The sequence below is a fragment of the Rana temporaria genome, chromosome 9 (assembly GCF_905171775.1).
Source record: "Rana temporaria chromosome 9, aRanTem1.1, whole genome shotgun sequence".
Taxonomy (NCBI): Eukaryota; Metazoa; Chordata; class Amphibia; order Anura; family Ranidae; genus Rana; species Rana temporaria.
Window position 1 is genome coordinate 102,732,302 of NC_053497.1, and position 12,562 is coordinate 102,744,863.

General features: G+C 45.7%; 1 protein-coding gene across 4 annotated transcripts in view; it reads right to left on the reverse strand.

The window, feature by feature from the left end:
• GARNL3 (GTPase activating Rap/RanGAP domain like 3) overlaps positions 1 to 12,562 on the reverse strand; it is a 295,858-nt gene that overhangs the window by 68,531 nt on the left and 214,765 nt on the right. The gene's annotated exons all lie outside the window — the stretch shown is intronic.

A 12,562-nucleotide genomic window follows, 5' to 3' on the forward strand; every position in this document is an offset into this window, starting at 1 on the left:
GAAGGTTCAGCCCTCAACATCCTAAACAAAAAGGAAGCAGAATACCTAGTCCCTTTGGCACCGCGTATTCCGGTCATCTATTACCTGCCGAAGGTCCATAAGGACGTTGTCAATCCCCCTGGGCGACCCATCGTCAGCGGGATTGACTCAGTGACATCGCGTATCGGCAGGTATATAGATTTCTATCTTCAGCCTCTTGTAAAATCGGTTCCCTCATATCTGAGGGATACTAAGGACACTATTAAATTACTTGAGTCTGTCCATTATGAGGGTGAAATATTGTTGGTGACGGCTGACGTTTCTGCCTTATATACATGTATTTCCCATCAATTGGGCCTGGCCGCGGTGGAACTGTTCCTTACACGTAACTCTTCCCTTTCTGTGATCCAGAGGAACTTTGTTATGGAGTTACTGAACTTCGCCACAAAGCACAACTACTTCTGGTTTCAGGGGCAGTTTTTTTCCCAAGTCAAAGGCGTGGCGATGGGGGCCAAATATGCCCCCAGCCTCGCCAATCTTTTCATGGCCCAGTGGGAGGAGGATGTCGTCGATACCCTACGTAGACCTAGACCCGAACTGGTTCTCTGGGCGCGTTATATCGACGACATCCTCCTCCTTTGGAAGGGCACGAGGGAGTCTCTTGACTCCTTCATGTCCTTCCTTAATGACAACGATCGTGGTATCATTTTGTCATACGAAGCCAGTTCCACCTCGATCCACTTTTTAGATCTAGAGATCTTGGCAATTGATGGTCACTTCGAGTTTAAGACTTACTTTAAGCCAACTGACCGGAATGGCTATATTCCGGTCGATAGCTGCCATTACCATCAATGGCTGCGATCTGTCCCTCAGGGTCAATTCCTTCGTATGAAGAGAAATTGTACCAGGAGGGAAGATTTTGATTCTCAGTGCCAGATTTTAAAAAAGAGATTCTTGGATAAAGGATACAGAACTCATGATTTGGACGAGGCTATTAACACTGTTTCTAACCTTGAAAGGTCTTCTTTGCTTATGGACAAACCCAAGAAAGATAGGGACGATAGGTTTAAATGGTCCTTCTTCACTGATTTTTCTGTACAACATAATGACATAAAGAAAATACTCAATAGACACTGGAAGGTCCTCCGTAGTGACAAGATTCTAGGACCCTCCTTACCTGAAAGGGCAGGTGTAATTTTCAGGGGAGCAAAATCCGTACAAAGTGAAATTGCACCCAATGTCATAGATCCACCAAAAAAAGTTGTATTTTTTCCAGAAACTAAAGGTTACCATCCCTGTCGGAAGTGCAACCCATGCATTGTCAATGTTTTGGGCCGACGGAGGACGGATACTTTTGTTTCCACTGTAACCAACCGCACGTATCAGATGAAGCATTTTACTACATGTTTCACTAGCTATATAGTGTACCTGATTACATGTCCCTGCAAGTTGCAATACGTGGGCCGAACCATTCGCAACTTTGCCATTCGAGTGAATGAGCATTTGGGTAAGATTAGGAAGGGCTGCCCCAAGCACACAGTCTCCAGACACTACTTGGAATGCCATGCGAAAGATCCTAGGGGTACCTCTTTCCAAGTTATCGATAAATTTGTGCCTCATTGGCGGGGTGACTCCTGTGTGAGGGGGGTCTCCCGCTTAGAGACCTTCTGGATACATGAACTTAGGAGCTACACGCCCCACGGCATGAACGTTGACTGGGATGTCAACTGTTTCATCAACCGGGCGTGAGCTCCTAAGTATCATGTTTCTCCTTTTTTTGAAAAGGTTATCTCAAAAGCCACAGATTTCAGTGCCCCCCGGTTTCGACATGCGTCCCTCTATTGGGCCTTTGTGACGTCCATGTCTGATTCTGGTGTGCACTGAATATCTAATATTAAGTTTCACCATTAAACATGTAGTCCATCTAGGCACTTTCATCGTTTTTATTTGGATGCCCACTGACACAAATTATTTTTGACGTGCGTCCATTCATTGGGCTGTTGTGACATCCATGTCCTATTCTGATGTGCACCGAATATCTAATATAAAGTTTCACCATCAAATATGATTCCATCAAGGCACTCTCACTGTGTTTATTTGGATGTCTACTGACACAGATTATTTTCAAACCATTTTTTGTTTCTTGCATCAATGTTTTGCCATCCTACCCTTCGAGTGTCCCCCAGAGCTGAATTGTCTCTATTAGCCCTCGGCTGTTGATACACCCATTTGATTGGCTCTCCGATTATGACGTTATCACGTAATTCGCTGTACGTCCGGAGCTTTTGTTCATTTCCCTAGACTGATGGTGTTTATGTCACATGACGAGCGCACGTGGTGTCGGCGGTAGTTCAGTGGGCGGCCGTGCTGTCGATTCGTCGTCACCGCGCCCGTTCTCTGCACCTCACGTCGGATCGCTGATGCTTGTCAGTCATCGACGATCCTCTCTGTTAATAGGTTGCGATTTGGGGCCCTCCCCCTCCATTAGTCTTTAGTATACGGACCTGACCTGGGGGCGCCGCTGTGGCTGATGACAGCGATTGGACGTTTATCGGTTCGCGTCACCGGCCCCGCCCCCTAGCCTTCTCCGTTGTCCTCCAATCATGTAGGGTGTCCCCTGTACACTGATACACGCTCCGGATTGATTTCCAGGAGCTGTGTATTGTGTTAGCTCAAGTTCTGGGCTTCTGTGCGTTTTTTTTTTTTTATATATGTTGGTGCTGGAGAGTGTGTGCTTCTTCCAGAAGGGGTGATGTGTTATGGCTGGCGGCGGATTGCAGCTTCCAGTTGGACACTCAGCATTGACATGTTTTAACATATACTGTGATAAACGGTTTGCTACACAAATAGTTGGTATAAGTCAAATTTTACCCTCTGCAAGCCATTTTTTATATTTTTGTGCTACATATGTGCATTTTTATTTAATGGTTTTATGATGTATACTTGTATGACATGTTTTGCATATGTAAAATACGCATCAGCTTATGCCATGCATTACCATGATTGTTTAACTTCCTGTCTCCTCCCTCCCTGGGGAGGAGCTTTGGATTGTTTGGTACATATAAATTTAGCAGTGTGGGGGTACAGATACATGCCCCTGTTGATGGCTTAGAGCCGAAACTAGTCGGGTAACATGCTTAGTACCCCATACTGCCTTTTATAACTATTCACGTGATTTTATTGTTTAATTTTTTTACAAATAAAGCCTTCACGGTTTTTTTTTGACCTGCACCATTGGAGCATTTTTTTTCCTTTCCACACATGCTGTGTTGATCCATGAGTCATCAGCCCTGTCCATTTGGGTTTCTGTTCCTGAGAGAGGTATCTGACAAGATCGGTTCCATCGTTCCAGTTGGAGAGACCATCCCACAGATCCATCCGTACAGAGCCCAGGGTCCGCTGTGACCACCATGCTGTATCCGACTTGATGTTAGTACTAACATGCAAGTCCACCGTAGCTGGTAAGAGTATCCACCCTCTTTATGATTTTCTGAAGATTGTTACAGACAAGCCATGACTGCTTCTTTCTTTATCTGAACCAGCATTACGTTTGAAGTGTTTTATCCTTCCACTGGGAAGCATACCTATGAACGGTTTCCATTTGTTCATTGAACTTTTCATTGTTCATTGCACCTGGTCGGTGTTTCCATTCACCTGTTAGGTTATGCACACATGGACTCATTACAAGCATTGCCCCCATGCTGAGTGAATTCCCATTCACATTCCTCACAGTCCTCTGTTGTTCTCACTTCCAATGATATGTGATTTTGGCAACATTTTTCCACTCAATATCAACTTTAGCGCTGCACTTATTGTTTTCTGTTTATACTTGACTTTGTTTGTTTGTGTGCTGGCTGCTACATGGTCTAAATTTCTTTAACTAGCGCAATTTTTTTCCCCACATTTTTTTACACAGTTCTGTAAAGAGGAATGGTCAAGAATTACTCCTGACTGTTGTGCACGTCTGATCTGCAACTACAGAAAACGTTTGGTTGAAGTTATTGCTGCCAAAGGAGGTTCAACCTGTTATTAAATCCAAGGGTTCACATACTTTTTTCCACCTGCACTGTGAATGTTTACATGGTGTGTTCAATAAAAACATGGTAACATTTAATTATTTGTGTGTTATTAGTTTAAGCAGACTGTGATTGTCTATTGGTGTGACTTAGATGAAGATCAGATCACATTTCATGACCAATTTGTGCAGAAATCCATATAATTCCAAAAGGATTCACATATTTTTTCTTGCGACTGTATATTGGTCATTACTTTACCAAGCCAGGTCAGAATAAGATGAGAGTAAAACCACCAATTGGCTTGCTCTCAGAGTCTAGAGACTCCATCACCTGCAGATAGTGAACAGGGTTCCTCAAAGGGTGGGACTTTAAACGAACCATATACAGCGATTCAAATATAAAAGTACAAATTTATTGAAACATGGATAACAAATGAGAACAAAGGGATACAATCAAACACATGATAATGAGCAAGATGGCTACCTAAAAAATCCGGTCATGTGTGGTGGAGACAGAACAACGGGTCAGTCTCACTGAGGACACGACCACGGAGCACTCCTCGGCTCTCTGCACCCTACAGACCAAGCTCAAAGCTCTGGAGTACAAGGCGGACGATGCAAAGGACCACAACAGGAGAAACAATCTTCGCATTGTAGCGCTGGAGGAAGGAGTGGAAGGTACTAATCCCATGGTGTTTGTGGAGGACTTGCTGCGCTCTCTGTTACCGAACATGGGGTATCTCAGTACTAATGCAAAAGGCCACCACGTTTGCTATTGTGGATGTCTGGAGACACTTGCACCCTGCTGCCTGAGAATACACTTGCCATTCTGCCTCCTTTAAATCCCTATTGAGGTTGGATCTGGCGTTTGCATCCTCGGCTGCCCTTGTTTGGTTCACTGAGGAGGCAATACTCTCAAGGGGTATTTCTGACCATGCTCCACTTAGCATAACCCTTTCCTTGTCTGCCTCCCCTGGCCCCAGCTTATGGGGTTTCTCCAAATTTTGGGCAACGAACTTTAGAGGGACCTTTGGTAGAATCTGTGTGTCATTATTGGAACACTAATGGAGATACCGAATCCCCTCTGATGAGATGGGACACTTTTAAGGTGTGGGTTGGGGGGCCTACATCCCCAGTATAGTGGCACTTCAGAGGGTGGAGTCTTGTTCACTGGAGTTTCTGGAGACCGAGGTGGCGGGATAGCGGGCAGAGTATGTTTCCTCCCCAACCCCGGATAGGTATCGGGCCTGGCATCATACCCTGAGACAGCTTTCTCTACTGAGGGTGGATAACACCAAAAAGGCCCCGTTTTATACTCAGCAAAAAGTTTTTCAATATGGAGGCAAGAATAGACGTCTGTTGGTCTGGTTCGCTAAAAGCCAAAATCCAAACAACGCAAATTGCTAGTATAAGGGAGACGAATAGACACCTTATAGTGGCCCCAGATCTTATTAATAAAAAATTCATGCAGTTTTTTTAGCGGGGTTGCATACTCGCATTTCCAACACTGGACGAGGGGGGCAGGAAACGCTTAGATGCAGATATCTATTTGGAAGAAGTTCAGACCGCGATTGGTGTGTTATAAGAAAGTAAGACACCGGACTCAGATGGGCTTCCTACAGAGTTTTACAGAAGTAGTGGCCCCAAACGTACAGCCCTTTTCTCAGACTTGTCTTCCCTTGACTCACTCCCCGAGTCTGTGGAGGAGGCGGTTATCGTGCTCATTCCCAAACCCAGTAAGAACCCTCAGAACTGTGTCTCCTATAGGCCTATATCGCTGTTAAACTTTGATGCCAAAATTCTTGCAAAGGTCTTGGTAAACCGTCTATCTACTGTAATTGAAGATCTGATTCATGTTGATCAGACGGGTTTCATGCCGGGCAAGGGAACGGGCATAAATTTAAGATGCCTTTTCCTCAACCTCTCCATTCCCCATGACAACCAGGGTACCAGAGTTATCGCCCATTAGATGCAGAAAAGGCGTTTGACTCAGTGGAGTGGGTGGATCTCTGGGAGGTCTTGAGACGTTATGGTTTTGGCCCTAAATACATTCATTAATTGCAGATGCTTTGCAGGGCGCAGAGGACATGGGTCCGCACCAACGATTGCCTTTCCGAAACTTTCTCGCCTCACAGGGGTACGCGGAAAGGCTACCCACTGTCACCCTCTTTTTTTGCTCTGGCATTGGAACCCCTGGCTATTTTAATCAGGGAATCCTCCAAGGTCAGAGGCTTGAAGGTAGGGCACTTGGAGAAGCTGTCCTTATATGCAAACGATGCCCTGCTTTATTTGAATGATACGGGTCCGTCTCTCGCCCTTGAAATCTTTGATATGTTTGGCTCTTTTTCTGGAATAAGGATTCATTTATCTAAATCCATCTTGTTTCCGATTGATGACAGATCAATTGATCTGGCTCCTTCCTCCCCGTTGCAATCAGTTGAGGAATTCAGATATTTAGGTGTACAGGTCACTAAACATATCTCAGAATTTTTTGATCGTAATCTCCATCCACTTTTGACTTCTCTAAAGACACGCTGCTCATCTTAGTCAGGGCTCCCACTGAATCTACTAGGCCGAATAAACTTGGTAAAAATGACGCCAACAATATATTTCATAATTGCCGGTCTGGGTTTCCACCTTCCTTGTTTAATATCCTTTATATGGTATGGGGCCTCCTCCCGCATAGCTAAAGCTACACTGTCTCTCCCTTTAAGATTAGGGGCGCTTAGCTTTACCCAATTTCCGGGTTTATTTTGGGCAGCGGTTCTGGTGTCGGTATACTGGTGGTTTCAGGGTTCTATAGCTAATGCTGCCACTTGCGTGGAGGCAGCTTTTTTGGGATCTATAATGGATCTCCAAAACCTAATTTACAGGTGCCCCCAGGCATAACGTTTCGTTCCGGGACCTACACGTGGAGAATCTAATAGGCCACTACGCAGCGTTTCTCCATCTCACGCCAAATGTCACCTGCTCAGCCTTTGTGGGGTAACCCTGGTGTCATGGATATGCAATAAAGTCTGGCAGCTTACCTGATCTCCATGTTTTCATTAGAGGCCTGACCCTCCTTCTGACTGTCTTATCACCTTCCTCCCTGTATTGCTCCACCCTAGGCCATCCCAGGAAGCCTATTGTGACGGAATTAGAATATCCCCTTCAAGCATTCCCTTCTTCCCATAAAAGCAAATCACCCCAATATTCCACGAGGAGGAATATTCCTGGGATCGCCCAATAAGCCACACATGAGTCAGAGCTTACTGCTGGAACAAGACACTTTAATGGCAGCATGCTGCTGGTATATATGCAGTTTACAAGCTAAATCCTCAATCAAAGAACAATGAAATCTCCACCCCCTTTCCACACACAGTGGGGGCTCTCATACAGATTATAGGCAGACACTTCAGCGCCGACTCTGAAGACACATTTCTTTAGATAATGACATCAGTGAAGGTAATTACTAGTTGTAACAGAATACGTTATCTAGACAGCTTGGTCCCGCATATAGAAGAGGTAATTACCACAATGAAGCAATCAGAATTAACATGAGCCCCTTCTAATCACAGTAAACACAGGGCTTCTTCACACAACACAATGGATCAATTACCCTTTAAAATAGGGCTGGCTGGGGGAGGGACATTAAAATTTCAACAGCCTGTAACACATGAATCCTTTTTACCTCTAACACACACACAGCATAACTAGCAGGGAGAATTTAAACTGAAGCATATCCTTCACACCTATATTAACCACTGCACTGCTAGTCTGCTTTTCTGTTCAACCGTGTTGTTGGCTTTAGTTCCTGTCTGCAGTGTGCTACGATTATTTTCCTGTGTACTGTTTTTGGCTCGTCCCTGACTTCTCCTGTTTGCCTGTGATCCTGACCTTTGCTAGTCCCTCGGTTACCCTTGTCTGCCTGTTGCCCTGACCTTGGCTTACCCTTCACTACCGCTTGTCCTGCGTGCTGCTTTCCCTCTCTCCCTGCGGAGCGTGACCTAGGGGATCCCTGGATCCAGCTGCGGCGAAGGCCATCCTCACCAATAGAGGCTCTGGTGAACACAAAGCTGGGTCTTCGACTCCGCACCCTGGGCGATCTTGGGTTCACGCTTCCTCTCTAATCGTAGCAGTCGGCCATAGGGTTCACTACCCTGTGGTGCATCCCTGACCCCAACAGGGTGCACTTATCACCTGGCCACAGGTGACCTGACACCTGGGCTCCCTCATCCTCAACTCCATCCAGGATCTTACATGCATATGTTGTGGGAATGCCCCATACTTGTGTCATATTGCCAGGCTGTTTTTGCTGAAATAAATCTTAGACTACAACTCACCTTGGTGCCCATTCCGTCTCTAGCATTATTGGGAATTCCAGATGACGACCAACGTTCCCATCATTCTAAGCTTCTCATGGTGTATCTCCTGTACTATGCAAAGAAAGAAATTCTACTAAAATGGGTGTCCTCGGCCAAACCGGAGGTGTCTGCCTGGGAAGCTATGGTTAATGCAGCCTTACCGCTGTATAAAATTACCTATTCCAACAGGGGCTGTCACTGGAAATTTGAAAAGGTTTTGTCCTCTTGGACCTGATCTTGAAATAATTTAATACAGTGTGTTTTCTTGGGCGATAGACATAACTTTATTTGCTAAATTAGTAAGTTTCGCTAGCAATGATATACTCTACTATTTTTCCGGTTTTGATCTGGATATTGTGATCTCTTTAGTCCTTGCAAAGGTCTGACTAGTCTTACGTATTTATGGTTTAACGGTCTTACCCCTATATAATTTACAATTGGAAAACTACTGTCTCTTTGGGCAATTATGTACTATGTAATTGTCAAAAAAGCACATCTGTTTGTTAAAAAACAAAAATAAAACGCATTATAATGAGAGTAGCATGAAACCAGCTACTGTATGGCCTAAATCGCCTGTCAGGTAGACAGGAAGAGTTCAACATGTTTCAACATGTAAAATGAAAGTCTTCTACAAGCACAATAGGCCAATGAATTACAATTACGTAGTCCTATCCATAATTGTAAAATACACACAAGCTCTTACATCTTTTTAGCTTCTTTATCTTTTCTTTTTGAATATTTTGTTTACACATGATCATTGTATCATTGTATGAATTTTACGGTATTCTGTTCATGTTTAGGATTGTGTGTATTTTACAATTATAGATTAAGGCTACGAAATTGGAATTCATTGGCCTTCTGTCCCTGAAGACTTTTATTTTGAAACGCATTGGACTCTTCCTGTCTTCATGACAGTTGACCATCCAGTAGCTGGTTTCATGCTACTCTCATTATCATGTGTTTGATTTTATCCCTTTGTTCTCATTTGTAATCCATGTTTCAATAGACTTGTACCTTTATATTTGAATCACTGTGTATGGTCCATTCAAAGTCCCACACTTTGAGGAACCCTTTCACGCTATGTACTAGGGATGTGGACCATAACCAGTTCATCCAGCTAGTTGGCCAAAATCCTTTCTACATCATCTGCAGATAACACCCTGGAGGCTGAACACATGTCTTCTATAAAACAACATACTGCATAAATTATGCCTATTTTCCCGTTCTAAAATTGGGGCTACTTTGTAAATTCTCTACTACACTCTTCACTGGTAGAGTGCCCACTAAAATAGCCAGCTAAATGAATACCCAGGCCCGTCAGAACAGGACAAGCAAAGCAAGCATTTGCTTGGGGCCCCCGAGCTGGCCAGGGGCCCCCAAGCAAGGCTGTAGCCCCGAATATGTGACCCATAGCCCTGCGTCTTTTATCGAGTGCTGTGTGTCAATATAGGAGAGAGAATGCTCGCTATTCTCTAAATGCAGGGGAGGCTTCCGCCTTTAGTTCACACCCCTCCTCTCTCATTGGCTCAAGAGAAGCTGAATTTGTGGCACCAAATCTGAGTCCTGAGCAGGAGAGGAGATGGCTGGAAGGAGGATGAGAAATGTCAGCGCTGACAACTAGCGCACATTGGACACTGAGCTGAGCGAGGGAGGAGGAGACCCAGGAGCCTGGACCCTGAGCAGGCAGCGAGCTGTACAGAAAGGAGAAACTCGATCTCTTCCATGCCTGTGTGTGTGTGTGTGTGTCAGGCAGCACCCGAGTCTCCCCCCCTCCCCTCCCTGGGGGGAGGACAGAGCAAGCAGGACAGCACAGTGGCGATCATTGCTATCTATAGAGTGGACACAGGAGCTCCCCAAAGCAAGATAACAGGACGGATGTCAGACTGAATTCTTCTCCTGTGAGTCACACTTGTTCTGCCTTCCACACTGTATTGATATGTACTTTAAACTTGTCCTGTACCTCAGCAGGGCAGGCATGGTGAAAGTGAAAGTACAATTCTTGAATATGTTAGAAATATAATGGGATTGTACAGATACTACATACATAGATGCAGTAATACAGCCCTTCTCCAGGAAATGTGTGTGTGGGGGGGGGGGGCCTCTTTCACCTACCTGTTTTCATGCTCTCTCCCTCCACTAAAACCCCAGCCTTGTCACATACCATAAAGTAACGATGACCCTGTATGGTATGATGACCCTGTACCATGTCCGCAGCCTCTGACCCCTTTACCATGTCCGCATCCTCTGACCCCTGTACCATGTCCACAGCCTCTGACCCCTGTACCATGTCCGCAGCCTCTGACCCCTGTACCATGTCCACAGCCTCTGACCCCTGTACCATGTCCGGAGCCTCTGACCCCTGTACCATGTCCGCAGCCTCTGACCCCTGTATCATGTCCGCAGCCTCTGACCCCTGTACCATGTCCGCAGCCTCTGACCCCTGTACCATGTCCGCAGCCTCTGACCCCTATACCATGTCCGCAGCCTCTGACCCCTGTACCATGTCCACAGCCTCTGACCCCTGTACCATGTCCACAGCCTCTGACCCCTGTACCATGTCCACAGCCTCTGACCCCTGTACCATGTCCACAGCCTCTGACCCCTGTACCATGTCCACAGCCTCTGACCCCTGTACCATGTCCGCAGCCTCTGACCCCTGTACCATGTCCACAGTCTCTGACCCCTGTACCATGTCCACAGTCTCTGACCCCTGTACCATGTCCGCAGCCTCTGACCCCTGTACCATGTCCGCAGCCTCTGACCCCTGTACCATGTCCGCAGCCTCTGACCCCTGTACCATGTCCGCAGCCTCTGACCCCTGTACCATGTCCGCAGCCTCTGACCCCTGTACCATGTCCGCAGCCTCTGACCCCTGTACCATGTCTGCAGCCTTTGCAATGTGTGTGTGTGCATGTGTATTATATACATGCATATGACTTTATTTTACTTCGCTGCCAGATCTTTTGTAGACCTAGCAACGCCCCTGCCTGCAGCACTGCTGCCTCTCTTGCCACTTCCCCTTCCCTGTAGCGTGGCCGAGCTCCTCTTCCTTCCTCCTGTCAGTCCAGCCAGGTACCGCGCGGTACAGAAGATTCAGTTTCCTGTTTCTGGCCAGACTGACAGGAAGTGCACACTGAGTGCTCGCTTCCTGTCAGTTCAGCCAGGAACAGGAAACTGAATCTTCTGCCGTGTGGTACGGTGAGGGGTGGAGTAAAAAGAACATTTGGAGAAAGGGAGAACTCAAAAAGCAGTATTTGCACTGAACTTAAACGGTATAGCTGTAGGCTTTGCGGGGCGGGGGGCCTCCATATCCATTTTGCTTGGGGCCCCCAAATTCCTTCAAACGGCCCTGTGAATACCCATAAGTTAAAAATAAGCAAGACTGAAATGCACTAGGGCACTAATGATATTTTGTGTCTAATTATCTACTAATGCAGCCTTTCTCAATCTCTTTCGACCAGAGGACCCCTAAAATAATTTTCAGGTCTTGGAAAACACTTACTAAAACCAATTATTGGAGATCAGTGGAGAAAATGCCCCCTACATGGCATGGTGGTTAATAGGAAGAATACAATCCATACAGTGGTCAGAATGCCACCCTTACAGACAGATAAAATTATAATTGGATCATGCTGCTCATTTTGCCAAGTAGTGTTGACTCTGGAACTCTGCAGGCACCATCAGATAAGAGGTCAATCAGCCACAATTCAAGAAACCTCTAGCAACTTCTGAAAGAACCCTCGGGTGCCACAGAACCCTGGCTTAGAATGAGTGCTCTAATGACTATCTACAGCCTTAAGCACAAGAACCTATAAAAGGCATAAGGCAGACTGTAAAATCTTTTGATCAGAGATCTGCATATTTTACAGGAATGTGCTATACAAAAAAAGAGATTTTTAATACAGCTTACCTGTAAAATCTTTTTCTTGGAGTACATCACGGGACACAGAGCGGCATTCATTACTATATGGGTTATATGGAGTACCTTCAGGTGATGGACACTGGCAATCTCAAACAGGAAATGCCCCTCCCTATATAACCCCCTCCCATAGGAGGAGTACCTCAGTTTTGTAGCAAGCAGTATGCCTCCCAAAATGGTCCCCAAAAGAGGGGTGGGAGCTCTGTGTCCTGTGATGTACTCCAAGAAAAAGATTTTACAGGTAAGCTGTATTAAAAATCTCTTTTTCTTTATCGTTACATCACGGGACACAGAGCGGCATTC